We start from the raw sequence: 21,709 nt of genomic DNA on the forward strand, positions 1-21,709 counted from the left end.
CACCAGTAGTGTCTTTTTCTATTTTTTAATTGCGTTTATATTGACTACCCTCACTCCCTTTTTGCTTACATAATATGGCTTTCAGTTGCTTTTCAACATATTTAATCCCTTCAGCTACTGTCTACCAATTAACTGATGTTACTAATGATGCCTACATAAAAATATTGTTTGTACTTTTGTCGTGCTTAACATTAGAAAAATGTTAGTCTGAAATCTTATCTTAATAGAGATCAATATCTATGAAGCAGAGAAAAGCATTTAAATTACCTGCTGTATTGTTTAGCACTCATTCTATTTCTGATATTTTTTCATTTCTTTTTGTTAGGGAATTTGAAAAAGCCTGAAAAAGCACTGTGGGGATGGATAATTTCCTCTTTGCTGCTTGTATATATTTTAGCATTATTGATGTTTGCATTTAATATTATATCACCCAGTATGATGTTAGCTCCCCAGTTGTATATTCCAAACATATTCTTTCAGACAGTATTAGGTCAGACATGCCTTAAAAGCTAAGCAGTGATGTCATATGATTTACCTATAGGGAACAGAATATAATGACATTCCTGAATCCCCTTCCCCAGTAGTATAATGAAAAAAACATTGATTTTTCTAAATAAGGAATCACCGGCATACCTCTCAACCTCTCAGCACAAGAAATCTGGGCAAAGCCTGACATAATGGGGGGACAAAGGCCCAAAAATAGGGACACATTTTAAATAATGCTCTTATAAACTTAGAAAGTTGCTAGACCAACAGGATTTGTGTTAGCGTGCATTTTTGAGGGATATGAAGTCAGAAATTCAAATGCATATAATTTATTTAATGACTTTAATCCTCAGATTATCCCTGTGATTTGTCAAAAAAAAATTTTAATGAGGAACAGACAAAAAATATGATGCAAAAATATGGATGTTTTTGTGAAAATCTGTACAGCTGAGAGGTGTGGGAATCAGTATTATTTTTAAGGATTTATTCATAAGCTACAAAATTCAATATTGTTTTCAATAATGTGTTATACTCCTAAAGAATAAAATGGCAAGGAGCTCCCCCTGAAATGATTAGTCATGCCTTTTACAATTAGACAAGCTATAGAACATGTTCTTCTGACTTTTATATATATATATATATATATATATATATATATATATATATATATATACACTGACTGAAATTTAAATTTTCTTAGATCATTAATGGTGACATCATTTTTGTGATATGATAATTTATCTTGTAATTAGAATTTATTTCATTTTTTGCTAATTCTCTCAATAGAAATATTTGCTGACATCAAAATTGACATCTCTGCTACTGCTTCAGGCATGCATTTTTATAAATCACCTTGGAGAACTTTGACATCAGCTTTAGTATTTTTTGCATTGGTATCTTAGAAAGCAACACAATTATAAAATATCAAAGAACCAAATTAAACAGCAATTAACAGAGGGCAATAAGTGTTATCTGTTCCTACGACAAAGGGTAAAGAACGGGACTAGCAGTCTAATGGTCTGTCTCAAAATATATACTAAAAACTAGCACAGCTACAAATAAACAAGCTAATAGGTAATTATATATCATCCTAAAACTAATAGCATACAATGATATTAACCAATATACCACTTGGAATTAATTTACTGTATTTGCGTTGCACCTACCCAAAGTCTCAAATGCAACTATAAACATATATCTATATTACCTGTGCATATATGTACCCATTTCTGTAAATAAAAGATGTCTCTATATGCTGTCTTAATTATGTGTTATTATAAAGTGTAGACCAATTCTCTACACTGAATGCAAAAACATTCAGTTATGTTGTTTACAGATGGCAACACCCAGCAACAATTTATGCAAACAGCTTAATTGTTAAATCTAATTTCCACTGTTTAGAAATGAAGAACATATTTGATAAAATCAACCTGACTTCTAAACAATATTATTATACTTATGTCATTACATATATAACTTCATTCATTCAAGTTATCTTTTGTCAGCTGCTACAAAGTAACAAGTTTCAAACCAATATCACTGTTTATGTGAGGCATTTCTTTGAAGTAGTAAATCATGGACTCTATGTTCAGTAAAGTAAATAATATCTGTCAGCAAAACGGTGTTACCTTGTAGTATCCCCAGTACTAAGCCCTCTCCTTCTACAGCCAAATCAAACAAATCTAGTAAGATTCGTATACTTTGTCTTCTGTTTGCAGATCCCAAGTGAGTAACTGTCTAGATAAAATAAGCTTAAGCTTCATCTAATGTCTGTGTGCAAAAACTACAATGTAACTATCTACAAACACTATAATATTGAATGTCCTGCAGATGTGTATGACTTTAATGTGCTATAAATACTATATACGCTATTTTAACAAGGTGAATACCTATATATATGTATACACAGGTCTACTTCATTTCACTGAAAACACACTTCACTGAAACTCATTTAGTTGAAATCTCATTTCACTGAAAATCAGTTGCCTGAGCACAATTCACTGAAAGCTCACTTCACTGAAAACTTATTTGACTGAAACTCATTTTGTTGAAAGGTATATGCCCTGTTCCCCACTGTTGTGCAATCCTGGAGTCAGTATATATAATAAGGGGTGGTGTTGGGGACACTGCCCCCCATATTGGGGGGTGTGGGGGGCATAGCCACCCACATAGTTTGGGTATATATTATTTTCTGGAAAAAGTCATTCATTCAGCTTGTAAAGTATCCATGTCTATGGTTTCCAACGTTTAAAATAGGTGGGTGGCTATGCTCCCCACAGCCCCCCAGTGTGGGAGGCCGTGCTCCCCACACCCCTCTTATTATATATATACTAACTACAGGATCACACTACAGTGGGGAATAGGGCATATACCTTTCAACAAAATGAGTTTCAGTCAAATGAGTTTTCAGTGAAGTGAGCGTTTAGTGAATTGTGCTCAGGCAACTGATTTTCAGTGAAATGAGTTTTCAATGAAATGAGTTTCAGTGAAGTGTGTTTTCAGTGAAAAACTCAAAAGACAGGCACAGCAGATCAGCAAGATATGTTTATTTTCACTCCACGAACAAACCTCACAGTACAGAAACAAAAACAATAAATTTATAAGTCAGATGTTATTTGAATCTACCAATGGTGTCTCCTAATTAATTAAAATGTTAACATCCTTGTTACTGAAATTACAGATTTCTTAACAAAATCAAAGAAACAATATTACCATCTAGTGGTGCAACAAAAACTTTACAGGCAGGAATACATAGTAAAATGTATATAAATATTGTATGCTCTAAAAACCATTTTAATTAATACATAAAAAAATGTTTTACATGTTTTATATGTTTTTCAAACATTTTGCACACAGGTACATTTTTATGTATTATATTTAGCACACTGAACACTGTTTAGCTTTTCTGATGAAGTGCATGTCGACAAAAACGCGCTGAGAACTGTAGCAGCATTATTGTTTTTGTTTCTGTACTGAGGTTTGTTCGTGGAGTGAAAATAAACATCTCTTGCTGATCTGCTGTGCCTGTCTTTTGAGTTTACCAGTGTGAGTTTGGGCACACTGACCACTTATTTTTATTTACTAGATTTGTGTTTTCAGTTAAACAAGGCAGACCCGTATACACACACATATATATTATGGTTTGATTTCCAGAAGATACTTTAAGTGTAACAACTTTTCATTCACCAGACGGTATCTGGCTCTAACTTTGATCTTTAATTGCTGTCTGCAAGATGACACCAGTGCTGTTTTAACTATTTAAAGTTTATTATTTATAACTTTTTGTTGGAAAAAGGAGCAGCCATAAACATGTAAAAACAAACCATGCAGCGAGTACGAAACACAGCATGAGCTGATACATAAAAATATCACATCAGATCATTAGTCATAGTGACATATGAAAAAAAAATACAAGATAGGAATACTAGGCAAATACATTTATATACATTATATACATATATGTCAAAGCTTAATGGCATTCAGTTAACTAATGAAACTCATAGATTACCAAAAAGCAGGTGCCTAATTAATTCTAGACCCTTTTCTTGAAAGTGACAAAACCTGTAAGTTAAAATTCCTGTGACACCCGTGCAGTGGCCCAGTAATCAAGGAGCCTCAATCCTCACCACTAACACCCATGAGGGGCATCCACATTGGGAAGGATAACAAGTACACACACAGTAAAGTACAATTTCCCTTAAGGGGACATAGAGATCACAGTTAGTCTGGGGCTGGTTTCTCCCTTTCTCTCCAGATCCCCAGTAAGACTCCCCACTGGCACAGCTATAGAGTGGGGTCCTTAGCCAGGGTCCCAAGCCAAGTCCTCATAGCACTCTCTCTGTCCAACCAGTGCTTCATGTCCCTGCCCAAGTAGCTGACACACACACACACACACACACACACACACACACACACACACACACACACACACACACACACACACACACACACACACACACACACACACACACACACTTTGAGAAATTAATTATATACAAACACACAAACCCTCCTGGGGAAGTCTGGCACAGGTTCTCCAGCTATGGCCCTTCTCCCCAGACCATAAGGTAAAAATCACTGCCACCAGGACCCTTACTTATCAGCTACTCTAAGGCCCTTCCCAAAGTGTGACCAATTTCACTATGTAATATTACTGATATCCAAATAGTAAGTGTGACTGAGGAGCAAAACTATTGGAGTGGCTTTGTACAATATCATTATATACATGCAATGTACTCTAGAGCTTAAATTATCTCTGCACAAAACAGCCACAGTTGAATGGTTTGAAAATATTTAATAATAAATAATAAAAATACAAGACAATACTTCTTACTACACAGTGCTATTCAAGAGTTCAGACATCACAGGAAAATGCTTAAAATAATACTGTAGAATAGTTCTGACATAAATATATAAAAAGGCTAGACTAAACTTACTATTTTCTAACTTTTCCTAAGAGCAATCACTGTTCTAAATAAACTTACATATAGAGCAAAAGCAGAGTACTGGTGAGTTGTTGTCATCTTTAGACAAAATCCAAAAATTCTCTCTCTCTCTCTCTCTCTCTCTCTCTCTCTCTCTCTCTCTCTCTCTCTCTCTCTCTCTCTCTCTCTCTCTCTCTCTCTCTCCCTCTCTCTCAGACAGTCTTTTAAATTGATAATACATCACTGCTGACTCATTTTAGATTACATCATTCTTCTCTGATTCCCAGGCTAACAGAAACTCAGAGTTTAACATAGCTTTGATCTTGCACCTGGTCAGGAAACCACAACATTATATATGTAAAATCTAACAATTAACTCTAGTCTCAAAGCAAAATAAAGAATGTGTTGGTCCAGGCATCACGGCTCTGAGTTTGAGATCAGTCATACAATGCTTGACTTATCAGCTTTCTTCCAGCAGAGTGCACTGTTGTTACATTTTTGACGTTCAACATTTAACACAATTTTCTTACATTTAAGAGAACAAGCCTGTGGCTTATATTAATATTTACAAATGACAAAATTATCAACAAAATTATATCTAGCTAGGCTGGCAGCCTTCACAATTCCTATAAGAGAGAGAGAGAGAGAGGATGAGGCTAAAATGATCCCATAACTCTACTGAATAGAAAAATTGTGAGTTTTGTGTCAGTTATAAAATACATGTTATACTGCAGTCTCATGCTAACCACCTGTACAAATATATCTAATATGAAGTTTTTTTCCCTTCGCCTCAACTGAAAGGGGTATTTATCCAGACAGACTTTCCTGGTAACCAAAGTCAAATTAGGAAATAAATTTGATAGGTATTACAATTAGGATTATTACATTTTAAATGTGTACAGATGAAGAAATAAAAAAAATCAAAACAAAAGAACTGCTCACCTAGTGGTCACACATTGAGTTGTCCTGTCCCACAAACCACTTCTTCAAGATTATAATAGCCATTTAGAAGTGTTTTCTGCATTGCCTGTTACTATTTATGCATTTTATTTTCTGTTCCGATGAAACTCTTCGGTCTGATTTATTTTGGGATTCTTGGATTTAAATCATGGTTTGTTCTAAGTGAGAGATATACAGATTATGGCAGATATTGGGTAAAATGTTGTACTTTGGCTTCAGATTTCACTTGCTTTTCATTTGGGTATTTTGTGCCCTAGAGTGATGCTTATTACACAGAGTATAGCTTGGTCTTGTCTTTAGCTAGGTTTCAATAACCCTGCATCACATGATCACATGTAATCAGTATTTTTCTTTTTGCTGGTGATTTTTCTCATACACCCACCTGCCCTGTCCCTGTTGTGCTCTTAAACTTCATGTTTTTTGAGCTGGCCTCCCTTCTAGCTTTGAAAGATCCTCCCAGTCTCATCTATTCATTCTACTGGGCACTGAAAGATGAAACTGGTAAGGCCCACCCTTTCATCTCTTAAAGCTTGAGTTAGCCTCTGTTTCATATAATTCCATTCATTTATTGTTCACTGTAATATTCAGGTTTGTATATTTTTTTGCCATCTTACTTTTAAAGTCTGTAACATATAGACTAGTCTACACTAATCACTGGAGAGACGAGGCACTGCTTTTCAGAGACTAGTTTTAGACTGGTGCATCTGTTTTGCTCCTAGCAGCTGAAGCAAGGGTGTAACCAGCCTTACACTTTGTAGTCTAAAGAGTATAGTTTTTTCTGAGCATGTTAGAAGCATTGGGCCTTTATCAAGCCATATGTCTATAACCATCTAAATTAATGCCTCTAACAATATGTACATAGCTTGCTTACAGAGTGGACTGCAAATCTAAAAACAATACCTCTAATAGTTTTGACTGAGCAGCTGAAAATGTTACATACATTAAGTTGGAGGGGGGCAACAGCTTGAGTAGAATGACCACTTTTTTTAAATTCCAGATAGGTTGAGGGCAGCAGTAAGCATCTTTGACTACAAAATGGAATACACTGACTATACCCCAGGACTGAAGAGGCAAAGGTGCACTGATTCCTGCTGGTCTCGGACTGGGCAGTATGTGCAGGACATACTTCACTGAGTGGTCTGTTGCAGTTTCTCTGAGAACCTCCTCAGGGCCTTTGTATAGTTTGGCTTTCTGTTGTGGGTTCTATACAGGGTATCTACCAAGAGAAGACTTTTTAAAGTGTATTAAACCCACCACCAGTTAGATTAATATTACTTCTCAGTAAGTAGCTTCTAACTAGAACTGCTTTTTAATTCTAGCAAGAGAAGGAACAAAGCATCATTGATTCTTAGCAGTGTGCAACTGTGTTGGATTTGTACTTTCCAACTACCTCTATAGCCAGCCTGGTTGGAATTAGCAATCTGAAACAAAGTAGCAATTGTCTCATGTTTACTGACTACCACATACTACTACGTAAACAAACTGACACCATGTGTGAGATGATGCAGTTTTAGAAAGTTATGGGAGAGAGAGCACTCTTATACAGCTACTAGAAACAGCAAACAGGTTGTCAGTAATACACAAAACCATTCTGCAATATATCACACACAGAACAGACAAATCAAGTAGACCAACATATGCTGTGTCTCAACTCAAAAGCCCATGAGGCAAACCTGCAGATATTCCAGCATTCTACTCATAGGTGACTCCATGTTAAGACACACTGATGCGCCACCGACCAGAATAAATAAGCAAAATATCGCTGTTAGTGGCCTATTGGGTACCACAATTTGTCATATAACACATGCACAAAGATCTGTGCACCACAAATACACATATGGCACAGTCATAGTACACATGAGAGTAAACGACTTGAGACATACCCCGTTGACTACATGAAGCAAGACATAATGGAGCTCTTGGAATAAACCTAGCCTTGAACAGCATTTTACCATCACCAAGAATGATGCTGCAATACAAACAAAAGATTATTGACTTCAACAACTGGCTTATCTTCTAGCGTCATTCAAGGGGAGTTCCAATATATATCACCCTGGGAGGAGATGGTAGACAGTCATAAGTTTTTTGCCCGGAATGGCCTGCACCTGTCTTCCCGATGCTTTCATTTATTGGCTAAAACCTTGTCTACGTATATAATGCCTCTTTAGGCAATGTCAGGTTTGAAAAGCTCCCAACTTAACACAACAGTATTAAGATAATATAAATGTATTGCTGCACCATGCTAGGAGCCTTAACTAAAAATTACACTCCCTATAGGCACTGCTTACCCTAGAATGCATTTATATAGACATCATCATGGAGATGTGGTTCAAAACAATTGAGAACACCCCATCAATGTAGGGTTTCAACACCTACCACATGTTCAGGCCAATACATTAGGAAAAGGCACTAAAGGTGAAGGTGTCTTTATATTTGTAAAACAAAATCTCACCTCCATGCTCATGAGGCAGAATAATGACCCGGATCTCTTGCATGTCCAGCTTACCATTAATAAAAACACTGATGCATCATAACTAACTATAGGACCCAACTATATGCCTTGTCTGGCCCATACTTCCTACCTGACTAGTATTAGCCTCTATGCATTAGGCCAAATACTATTCTCCTCAGGGACTTCATTCATCCCTCCATCAACTGGGAGAATTATATATCCCCTAACAAGTATGCCCAGAGATTTATGGACTTAAGAAATACAAACACTTTGGACAAGTTAGTCTGCACCCCATCTAGGAGAGACAAAATCCTGGACTTGGTCCTCAACAGGTCTGCTCCCACCAGTTGTAATGTCCTAAGTAGTCATATCAGAACATAAATCAGTTACATTCACCATAAGATTGAAGCTAAAAGCATCTTCAAATACCTCAGTAGTCAGAGACTATGACAAAGGTAATCTAAACTTGAATGATGACCTGATGAAATTCAACATCCCCTTCCAATCTGATGACTGTACTACATGTGCTGAATCTTTTACGTCCCTATCCCTTGCACATATGAGCAGCTGCATAAATGTATTTTTCCCTCTTCAAAGTAAATATAATGCTAAATTTAAAAAATAAACCAATATGGTGGAACAAAAATATAAACAGGTTCTACAATAAAAGGAAAGAAAAAAAATTCATTACATGCAGTAATACATTTAACTCTCAAGATGTCAAAAATGTTCTTGCTAAACTTAACAAACAACTTCAGTCCATGATTAAATTAACCAAAACAAGATATGAGGTAAAAATAGCTACTCAAGCAAAAAAGGCAACAATGAAGCATTCTTTAACTGTATGAGAAACTTCAAAAAAAATGCCCAACAGTGCAAAGAGATAACAGTAAAAGATGTCACATACTCAGACCCTGACAATATAGCATATCTGCTAGTAGATAAATTTAGCTCTAATTTCACTCCTCTCTCTCCCCAACCACATTCCCAGATAATGTATCTGCATCTACACCCCACCACATATTTCCCAAGAACAAATTCTCAAAGCAGTTTTCAAGGCCAAGGACACTGTTTCTAAGGGGTCAGCTAGCATACCAGGCTGCCTACTGGCCAGTCTAAAATAGGACCTGCAACTGCCCCAACAGACTATTCAATATCAGCCTCCAAACAGGCTTTGTGCCAGATGATTGGAGGACAGCATCAATCATTTCCTTGCACAAAGTTGCAACATCAACAGATTTAGGTAATTCTACAGCAATATGTATAACCAGCCTCATCTATAAGGCTATGGAGAGGATTATTATAGAAATAATAATTAAATATATAAATAACCTACAGACTCTTGACCTAAGCCAATTTAGATTTGTCAAGGGCAAATCCTACCTGTTTAACCTGGATGACGGCATGTGTTCCTCAGTGGGCTAGGGACATTAGAATGGGTGATGGTGTTGATGGTTTGAATCTAGCAGCATCCACACCTTTGGGGGGGGGAGGTTGGTATAATAGTAAAGGTGTTTACCTTACAGACACAAGAAGCAAGATTTCATTCTTACATGGGGTAATTGGCTAGGCTTAAAATGGCCCATAAGGCAGTTAGCCTAGTACTAATCTATGATACCATGATCCTATGATGACTTCTTCAAAAAGGTTACTGAAGGAATGGAGAGAGGAAAATCATGGCATGCCACATATGCAGACGTTATAAAGGTGTTCAGCCCCATCCTACTCTCAGATATTGTTGACAAACTCTCCCAGATAAATGTTAACCCCCATGTAACTCATTGAATATCAAATTGCCTCACAAATAAAACCCAGGAAATTGGTGTAGGAGACTTTACCTCCTACAACAGACTTGTCACTAGTCATGTAGCCCAGGGTTCATTGCTTGGGCCATTCCTCTTTGACATTTACTTCTCTATGGTTAAATATAATGTTATGGGTTTATGGATGACCAAGTTTGCAGATGACTGTAAACTTAGTGCCATCATAAACTCTCCAGAAGACACCAAGATCCTCAAATAGGGCCTTTCCCAAACAAATCCCCTGTAACTATTATATTGGCAATGCACCCCCCTGAAAATCGATCCGGTAGTTCGAGACATGGACACCTATGTGGACAACAAATTGTCCTTCAGTCACCATGTACTCAATATTGTAAGAAAATATCCTCAAGTCCTTTTTCATTACACAGTACATTAACAAGGATATGGTGTCTAGGTCCAGGGATGTGATCATTCTGCTCATTCTACTGTATTTGGCACTTTTTAGGCCAGTCATTGAGTATAATGCCCCTTTTGATATGTACCTGTCCAAACATTTAACACAACTTGAATGGCTACAATACTTTCTCACCAAATAAATCAAGGGTTTGAATCATGAAAACTATGCTGATCATGAGCTTTGTTCATATTTATGGTCTTATACAGACTACTAAGAGGTGATCTCTGCCTCACGTACAGAGCCTTAGCGAACCCTATCCTTCTCAGATCTACTGCATGTTTACAAGTCCATGGTGGCATAAACACTCACTTAGGAGATCTTAATTTATATTGCAGCATAAACAGAACATGTTGGAAGGATATATATGTCTCACAGTGAATACCACATTTTTTGGAATTGCCTTCCTCTCTAGATAAAGCAAATTACTTCCCTTACTCTATTCAAATGTAATTAAGATGAATGAATTGCATTCCACAAATTCTCCCCTGGTTTAGCATCCTTGTCCATTATGGATGGGGTAACATGCAAATGTTCTCTCCAGCTCTGGGTTTTCATACTTAAATTATAAGGGCTAAAATCTTCATTGGAATGCAGGTAGGGTTACCACCTGTCCCACTTTGCGAGGGACAGTCCCTCTTTGGGCAGTTGTGTCCTGACAAAAAATTAAAAAAAATAGCAAATGTCCTGAGATTTTAGGACAAAATTCTTTCCTATATTTTATGTAATAGTTGCATAAAACAGTTACTCTGTATCTAAAAATACCTAATGTTATAAGAAATAGAATAAGCAACTAAAATGCTACAAGAATAAGCTTTTATTTTAGGCAAAAAAGTTAAGTTTTATCCTTTGTACTGCTCACGGGTATGTGTCGCCCTGTAAAATCTGATGTTTGTACCAAAAATTTCCCACTTTGGCCATTTGAAAAGGTGGCAACCCTAAATGCAGGCCTAGGCTTCTAAAGATCCTTGTGAATCAATAGCCTGACAAGTACCTATGAAACTATGAACCTAAATAAATTATAAAAGAAATTATGTCCATAGGTTGATAGTTTCATAGGTGACTGCTAGGCTAATGGCACAAGAGCCTTTACAAGCCTAGTCAAAAATGCCCAGGATATGACAGTATTATAGCTTAATTCCCCTGATATGGGATGGTGTAGTATCAGGGTAGTGAGTCTTTGGGTTCTTGGAGCTCTGAGCCATTTCACAAACTGGCTTTGTCCATAATGGACATGGGCAGTATCCCAAGAGTGAATTTATTTGACCATATTCTTTTTGAAGGGAGTGAGAGATGGGTTTTGTTTTACGAAGATGGGAAGTTTATTACACAGACAAGGTATCCTTTGGGATATGAATCTGTCTTGCCAGCAAGTTCTGTTAAAGTCACAGATAAGGTCCAGGTCAATGGAACAAGTAACCCTCATATAATATGCAACATTTTCATCAGGGCTGGATCAAACAATGCCTTGTAGGTCAGGCATAAGTCACCTGTCAATAAACGATATGAGACAGAGTAAAGGGATAGCACCTTTAGTCAGTCTGCATAAGACATGTGTCTTATGCTTTGTATTTTTTTAGTGACAAACCTCTGGGGCTGCTCCAATTGGTGTAAGTCCCTGGTTAGGTGCATGCAGAAAGGAGCATTGTACTCAATTATGGGCCTGTTGAGAGCCAAGTATAATGGTACTATGGCTTCCTTTAATCTCAATGCCATGCCTTTACTTACAAAATGAGCCACATAAAAGGATTTCCTCACTACCATAGCTACCTGCTGGTCAAAGTTTAGGTTACTATCTATCTGTGTTCCTATGACCTTCATCACTGGGTCTGCTATTGGGGGTCAGCTATCAATATTATAATTTGCAGGGATATCTGACTTACCAAAGGCTATTGCACATTTCTTACCACTTAGTCTCAGACCGTCGTTTTGGCACTTGTCTTTTGTTATTTTTAGGCCTGCTTGTCATTGAGTAGGAGATTTAATGATTGTTCCCAGCTTATAATCATACGTGAAATTGGTGAGCCAGAGGCCACCAGCATTGCCCTTCATTTCAGAGAAGTATATACCAAACAGGAGGAATCCCACCACTGAGTCCTGTGGGACAATGCTAGTAATAGATTTCTTAACAAGTGTATTTACCTATCCGGACAACATGTCTCCTGTCAGTGAGCCAGTTTGCTATCCATCTGATTATGTAAAGTTTATGTTTAACACAGAAAGTTTATCCATGACCCCCATGTGGGGGATTGTATCGAACACTTTGGCCAGGTCTAGATAAGCCATGTGTATTGGTTTACACTCATCCATGACCCTGGTGACTTTCTTAAAGAAGTCCACCAAATTAAGAAGGCAAGACCTCACTTTAACAAAGCCAAATTGGGTCTGGGCTAGTGTTTGGAGAGTTCCTATATTGTTATTGATCAGGTCCATGATAATGCTCTCCATGGTTTTACATATAAGACTGGGTAAGCTTAAGGGTGTGCAGTTCCCTGGGTCAGTTGATGGGCATTCCTTGTACAGAGGGACAACTGTTACATTCCTCCATTCCTCTGGGACAAAGCCCATCCAGGGGCTGTGGTTAAAGAGGTTTTCTAGTGACCCTGATAGATTCTCTTTTAAGCTATTTAAGAAGCATCCTGGAACATAGTTGGGGTCCATAGAAGCTGTGTTTTTGGCTTTAGCGAGTGCAGTGAGGACCTCCTCACTCATCATGGCAAGTAGGGGGATGACAGTGGGTATTTTCTTAGGTGTGGTGGGAGATGATGGGGAGGAGAAGTTTGAAATTAACTTGTTGGCCAGCAGGTTTGCTATAGTTTCAGGCTGGATGTAAATGTTTCCCTTCATGATTAACTTGGTACATTGCTCAGTGTTTCCCTTGAGGTTCTGGACATAATTAAAGACATCCTTATGGTTATCTTTCACCTGGGAGGCTATCTTTGCCTCATAGTTTGCTTTGGCAACCAATCAGAATGCAGCTAGAATAATTCAATAAAACAATCAATAAATTAACTAACAAACTGAAATTAGAAAGTTCTCTTCTTTAAAAGAGGTTTAATACTAACAGTCTCGTTTAGCCCTGGATGGGCATCTGCATGGAAATAGCCGATCCATTTATATTTAATACACTCAATATTTAATACTATATCACCCCTCAAATGTTTCCATTTACAATATTAATCACTCTAAAAGTGAATCTATAGTACTCTTGCATCTCTAGTATATGCTTTGCTAAAGCATTACTATCAACTTTCTTATGTATATCTGAATGATGTTCTGCAATATGTTCATTTATCATCCTGTTAGTCTTTCCTACATAAAAAAGAAACAATTCTCACATGCTAAATATGAAACATTCCCAGTTTTGCAAGTTACAAAACAACAACAAAAAAACTTTCTTAGTGGCTGGATGTATAACCTAATTATTTTTATTAATGTATTTACAAAATTGATAATCATAACATCGGACAGTGTCCAGTGTTTTATTGAATTATTCTGGCTGCATTCTGATTGGTTAAATGTTGTCACCTGTGATGTTTAAATAGGGATTGAATTTTATAATTGCTGAAAGCATTGAAGAAGAGTTGTCTCAAAACTTTAATATATACATTTATTGTTTTTACAAAAATGCATTGTTTTTAAGCAGTTTTAGTTTATGAGTTCTTTTGTCTTTGCAAGTTTAATAACCTGTCACTTATTTTGAGGTAATTGGCCTTAGCAAAGTTCTTAACAGGTCTGGAGTTTGATGGAAGTGCAAGGTTAGTTTTAATACTAAAATAAATCATTTTGTGGTCAGATCTTACCAGGGAAGAGTTAATGCATGGAAGGGAGTAGCATACCCCCATGTTCGTGAGTACTAGATCTAGGATATTTGTACTTCTGATTGGGAAGCTAACTAATTGTTCGAGGGTGTTTGCTTTGACAAAGTCCAAAAAACTCTGAACAAGTGAATTATGGGTAGTATAAATCTCCCACTTTATGGAAGGGTAGTTGAAGTCATCCATAAGTAAGGTGTTAGGCTGAATGTTAAGGGATTCCAGTAGGTTTACTTAGGATTTGTGGTTTTCTAGACTCATATTAGATGCTCTGTAGTTAGCAAAGATATGATAGTGGGGTCATACCTGTGGTTAACTGGGCATGGACAGGTCCAGCAGTGTACTTGTCCTTTATGAACACTGATGCACGTCCTCCCTTCGTTTTATCCTAAGCTGAAGGGGATCAAAATGTATAAAAGAGATTGTAGCCTTTGATAGCCAGGATGATTTCCATGGTTTGAACCATGTTTTTGTGACTGCACACATGTCTGCATTCTCCAGGGTGAGGAGTGCTTCCAGGGAGAGCATTTTTTTTATTTAAACTCTTACCACAGAATATCAGTACCTTTAGGTAGTCGTAAGTCATTTATGTTATGTTGGCAGGTTTAACAACTTGGGATGACCTAAACAAATCACAATGGGGATAGATAAAGTTTTTACCAGTATCTAGAAGCTAAGTGGTGACAAGTGCAAACCATCTCTGACAAAGCATTGTGGTTTATCAATTGTGTCTCCCCAGGCTGACAGATATTTTATCCTTTTTTATGACACTTAAAACTAAGCCATTTGTTGAAGTCAGTCATTTTTTGCTGGTACTGTGGCATCTTCATTGGTGAATGTAGGATGCTACTGAAAGATAGATTCATACCTGTCTGGGATCCATACTCAGAGCACTCCATCATGTCTCTCTTCGGTTCCCTATCAGAAGCCTGAAACACTATAAGCTTGAAAATCAAAATCCTGAAACCAAAAGCCTGAAAACTCAAAATCCCAAAAACCCAAAATCCTGAAACTTAAAATCCTGAAAACACAAAATAGACATACTGACGTCATTGTGGCTTTGCTATTGTTAGCCCTGTGGTGTTAGGTCATGCGTTGGGTTCAGGTAAGTGTGCGGTTGGTTTTATGTTAGGGTTAGGGGCGGTTTAAGTGAGTTAGGGTTAGGGCGCAGGTTAGGCATGTATGCAATAGTGACAAAAATTAGGGTTAGGGGCGGTTTAAGTGAGTTAGGGTTAGGGCGCGGGTCAGGTGAGTGTGCGATAGTGACGGACCTTAGGGTTAGGGTTAGGGTCAGGGTCAGTCGGTAGATATTAGTGTCTTTATATTGGCATATTAGCATTATTTGTGTTTTCAGGATTTTGAGTTTCAGGATTTGGGTTTTCGGGATTTTGAGTTTTCAGGATTTTGGTTTCAGGATTTTGATTTTCAAGCTTATAGTGTTTCAGGCTTCTGATAGGGAACCCTCTCTTCATATAGTCCAGTGAGATATGTCTTAGGTCATTTATGCCCACATGGACTATGACCGTGTCATACTGGTACTTGTGGTTTAAAGACCTAAGTGCATGTGCGATCTGGCAGATCCTGGCTCCAAATGGACAGCTTACTATGATATTTTCCTTGTTTAGCCTGGTAAGGGGGACATCAGTATGTCTTACAATGGAATTCCCAATAATTAGAATGTTTGGTTGTGTGGTGTGCTGCATTGTTGACTTGGAAGCGAGGTTACTATGATTTTCAGAGTTAGGTGTTGTGTAAAGTGCTGTCTTTTTTCAGTGTGCTTGGGGCTACTGAGAGATGCTTGTAGGACATCTTGGAGGTTTGGGTAAATTACAAGTGAGTACCTCCACATATGTGGGTCTACGTGTTTGTTACTTAGTGTTGGTAGTGAGTGTTCTGGGTGTAACACTGACAAACAAATTTGCATTTTTGTGTGTGTATGTGAAAGCTTTGCCTCCAATGACATTGTATATCCACATCTCTCACACACTGTGTTTGTCTGTTCTAAAATAAAATTGTTGTCAGTGAACATGAGGCAGTTACTACACTGCCTCAGGGGGCCATGTGTACCAGGCCACTAACAGAGATGACATGGAAGCACATGTCCATTATAGAAGATCCTTAGTAGATGGGAATGAGTAGGGGAGAGTCACTTAAAGGTCTAAGTGAGAGTGTTTAGTAGTATACTATTAAATGACCCACAGTGGCATTGCCCTTTGTGCAAACTGGCAGCTCTTCAAGCAGCTGTGAGCAGTGGGAGACTATGGAGAGTTTTTCCTATGCAGGATTTTAAACTGGAGAGATGTCCTTAATATTCAAGACATGGATAACCATGCTTGCATGATGCACAAATGTGAGACTTTTATATCACCAGGATGAAAGCCTTTTACACAGATAAGCCCTCAGGCCAATCAGATAAACACACATTAAGCCTTCCACCAGCAGTTCCCAACTCTGATGGATTGAATCAGCCCTCTCCTCCCTCAAGAGTGTGGAAAAAACCTTCTTAAAGTAAAACCAACTGTTTTTAGTTCATGTACAGTAACAAATGCCTTACAACAAAAGGCAGAACTCCTGCAGTATCAGCAATCCTTTAGATTTTTAGACAGTAGTTTCCAACTTAGATGGGTTGAATCAGCCCTCTGTTCCCACCATAGTGCAGAATAAAACCTTCTTAATGTAAAAAAATAACTGGTTTTGAAATCTAGTGCAGTAACAAATGCTTTACAACAAAATGCAGAACTCCTGTAGTATCAGGAATCCTTGGAAATAAGTTCATATACCCTGAAAAAAGTTCAATGAAAAAAAAAAAAAATACAAGAGACATAAGAGAAAACACAACAAAAAAAAAAAAAAAAATAAACTTAAAAAATATTTTGGCAGAAACTCAAAAATTTGAGGTATCAGAGGATATCAAAATACTGTTCAAACAACCTAAGAGCAGTATAATAACAAACAGATGGTGTTATGGTATTTCTTTATCAAGTGCAGGCTTAAAACAGTGACAAATTCAACCAGATAAATACATGTATAAATAAATACATGTAGCAAAGAACTGTTAAGTAGCACTTTTTAAAGCAAGTGCAAACAAAAAATACTTAAATCAGTTTTGTAGATCCACAGATTGTTTTAGATGAACCCAAGGTCTTGTAGTCACAGGTGTCCAAGCCAGATACAGGGAAGCTATGAATAAATATGCCTAGCTTAAGTAGACAATATGCTCTCTAGTTCCACTTGTATTTTGATTCAAGCATCTGTGCAGAGAACTGCAAAATTCAGACAATGTTTTCCTCTCTGTCATACAAGAAAATAACTAATTTTAAGTAGCTTAAGTAAGTGCATAGTGCATATAGCTCTTTTGTCCCTAATAAACTTTTATTGGAAGGCATTATAGCAGAAGAATAAATGAAAATGAAAACATGTGTATTCTACCCATAATATCCAATATGAAGCAACAAATATTATGCAGTAATAAGAAATAAGATTGTTGTGTATGTTGTTTACAAAGGCATACAATCAGGAGCACTACACTGATAGTAATAGTTGTTTTTTTTTCTGTTCCTTAATTGATATAAAAGGAAAGCGATTCTGAGTGTACCTTAATGTATATAGTGCAAGGTTCCAATGTAGGCCTAAAGCACAAAGAAACAACATTCTCCTAGACTGTGAGTTATCACAGACCTTATGAGAGTAGTGACCCCATTATTTAATGAGATTGAGAATGAGAGGGTTATGGGGCAGTAAGCTAGAAGTAAGTGATCACAACTATTAAGAAAACCTGCTCTGCATGCAATATGAAGGGTGATATAGCAGCATCAACTGTAACTAGAGGGATCTCTAAATTAGCGGATATGGCCGATGAAGTTTTGAGCTGTACCAGCATATTTAAAAAACCTAGTGTGAAAATACGGTGCCTGCATTAAACTAGGGAAAGTCACTATTTGTTATCCAAGTATGCTTAATGAGAGACTCGGCAAGCACACAAAAAGTATTGTTAGAACCGTTGATGACCAAAGTGCAATAGACTTTCTGCAGCAGTATTGCACTGAACCCCAACAACACTTTCACCATGATACATTAAAAAGCAGATACAAACCAGCTCCTCAGGAAGCTTATTTAAAGTTTGGAAAATGGCTATAGCTCTACGGTCATCCACATCTTTTGGTGCATATAACGTGGGAAGAGATGTAATAAGGATGAATACCTGATAATCTTGATTATTTTAAATGAAAAAAAAAATATTAAAATGTGAGTCAGTGAAGTGACACTTTATCAACCCAAAAGCTGAAGAAAAGAAATTCATTACATAAAGAATCAGTAAGGTGTATCAGGAATTTACATCAGTATTTATTGTTACATTAGTAAACTGGGAGGAATGCATCATAGGTGGATGTGGAGAGATCAGACAAGTTATTCTGAGGAGATAGTACATTGTTCTGTATGTTTAATAAAAGAAGATGTTAAATAGCTTGGTGTTTTCAGATATCCACAGTACTGTAAAATAATATTCAGGTTACAAGATCAACATCTACAGCCAGTAACGCCTGTGATGTCTGTCAGAGCCTTTTAATTGTATACATATTAAATATATTTCTGCTTTTATGCACCTTGATTTAAATCTTTTAAACCCTTTAATACCATCCAGCAATATTTCTTAAGCAAATATTTTTTTCAGTTCATATTCTTTATTGAAATTGTTTTCCCCAACAAAGCTAGTAAAAATGTGGGTATAACAATGGATATTATGGCTCTCCCATAAATGCTGGGTTAGCTCTTGCAGGGTGCAGCTTTATATTGTATTAACTCTGTTATTTATTTATTTAACTCTTTTTCATCCACTTATCCTTCTGTTTGTAACTGCAAAGAATCATTCCTCCACTTTTACCAGTTTTGTTTAATATAAGCTGAGGCAGACTTAGCAATTTCTTATCATTATTGTATTAGTTTATTTGTAAGTTCAACAACTGCATTACACCATTGAATCACTTTAATGTGAGAAGCTGACAACTTATATGATATGTTTAAAGTTTTCTTAAGCCACAAAATTTCTGTTTGTTTTAATTTGCAAAGAGTAAAATTAAAGTATGCACTGATTAAACAGATGCATCATTATAGCAATAACCCAAGCCTGGGTGTGGGTAATGCTGGATTTACCCACGGTTGGCATGGTTTGGTCCCAAGGATGAAGCCCGAGGGACCAAACAAAGCCAACCGTGGGTAACATAGCATTACCCACACCCAGGCGGTTATTGCTATTATATATGACATTATTTAAGAAAAGAAACTATTACTTTTCTTAAATAATGGCATAGTATAATGCCTGTTTACTGCCCTTCCGCAGATGTCTGGCATCCAAGGCAGTTCTGATGTACTGCATGCCTGCGCAGTACATCAGAGTTGTGGGCAAAAGCAACGGAGAAAGCAAGATCTCCGTTGCTTTTTATTTTGCTATGTTAAATGGGTTTAACATAGCGAGACAGTGTTAAAATAAGCAACAGAGTTGTCCGTTGCTTATTTTAAAACTGTCTCGCTATGTTAAACCCATTTAACACAGCGAGACAGTGTTTTAAAAGTAGAGTTATACTAATGGAAAAAAGTCCGGGCGACTGGACCTTTTTCCATTAGTATAACTCGATTTACAATGTGCACGCTGGCCAATCAGCGTGCACGTTTTGGGGGGGTCATGGTATAATAAGCAGTATACCCCCTTGAATTTTTTTTTTTTTTTTGGCAACTGAAATTTATAAGTAAGGTTTCAAAGATGGGAGCAGAGAAAAAAAACTAAAAGCAAAATGGTTAATGTCATGAATCTGATTTTAAGAGGAAGAGGAACTTGGCAGGTAGCAGGAACAAGAATGCACATGAAGCATTATACTAAACAATGTTCCCTTTGTTTGTGTCACTGTACTGAAGAAATAGGTGCTCGCCTACAAGGAAAAGCATATAAACATCTTCACCTAGACCACTCTACAACACTATTCTGCAAGTTGTTTTGTGCATTTCAACATTATGCTTTACTCTCATTTGTTCATTTGCAACATTTGCAACATCTGTTATTAGTTAGTCTCCCTGAAAGACATCCATCCTAGTTACCCTTTGACAGCTCTGGCAGTCATGATGATTTTGTTTCCACTCATGGTAATTAATGTTTTTGTTTCTTAGGCAAACTATATTATGTCTGTTACAGCAAATTATGGTTGTTCACTATGCCAGCTTTGTTATATTATAGCAGTTTTTTTTTCTTTTGTTTTAATCAATTCTAGTTATCAATGTATTAATAACTTGGGCTACAGCTGCAAATGATCTATTTTGATCAGTGTACAACTCCACTAAACAAACTGCATAAATGTATACATACAAAAATAAATAAATGTGTTTGTTTATTTTTGTTATTGCTAGAATACTGTTAAAAAAGAGTCATTGTCAAATAAAACAAAAATAAAAAACTAAGGGACTCTGGCTAACAAAGTTTGCAGATGACTGCAAACTGGGAGCCATTATTGAATCCCCAAATGATGTGGATACTCTACAAAAGGGCCTTACAGAAACAGATGCTTGGTGCCAGAGCCATGGGCTCAAGCTCAATGCCAAGAAATGTATTGTTATCCCCTTTGGGAAAAAACATGTATCCATGAATTACCATATAGGTGGCAGTACACTAAACACAGAAAGTGTGATAAGAGACTTAGGGACACAGGTGGACAGTGGTCTCACCTTCGATAACCACATCGCCACAACAATCAGGAAATCCTTCTATGTGGCACACCTCATCACGAAGGGCTTTTCATCCAGAAAAAAGGAGGTCATTGTCCCACTGTACTCATCCCTCATTAGACCCATTATAGAATACATCGCCCCATTTGGTATGTACCTCTCAAGACATCTGCAACAACTGGAAAGGCCTCAGAAATACCTCACTAAAAGAATCACAGGCCTAAAGCAGATGCCCTACGCTGACCGCCTTAAAAAACTCCAGCTATAGTCTGTCACATATCATCTACTCAGAGGCGATCTCTGCTTAACATACAAGGCCATGTCAAACCCAGAGCTGTTGGACATGCTACACTTAACGAAATCCCAATCCCTCAGAGCTACACGCTCCAGGGATCTAAACTTTGTCATCACAATAAACAAAACATGCTGGAGGGATAGGTTCCTGACCCAGAGACTCCCCAGACTCTGGAATAAATTGCCCATACATGTCAAGCAGAGTGCCTCTTTGGACCTCTTCAAGAGGAACCTTGACGATTGGATGGGAGAAAGGAAATTCACCCCAGGGATCACGTCAGTCGCCCTGCTAGACAGGGGTCCAGGAAAGTAAATAATGTGGGAAGAAATAGCCAGGGAATTGTTATGGC

At 37.3% G+C, this 21,709-nt stretch overlaps 1 protein-coding gene across 1 annotated transcript in view; it reads left to right on the forward strand.

Moving 5' to 3' along the window:
* Positions 1 to 21,709, forward strand: part of LOC122802036 (collagenase 3-like) — a 108,312-nt gene that overhangs the window by 32,994 nt on the left and 53,609 nt on the right. The window lies entirely within an intron of this gene.

This window comes from Protopterus annectens, chromosome 5.part0 (genome assembly GCF_019279795.1).
Source record: "Protopterus annectens isolate FY-2018-M chromosome 5.part0, PAN1.0, whole genome shotgun sequence".
NCBI classification, from domain to species: domain Eukaryota; kingdom Metazoa; phylum Chordata; order Ceratodontiformes; family Protopteridae; genus Protopterus; species Protopterus annectens.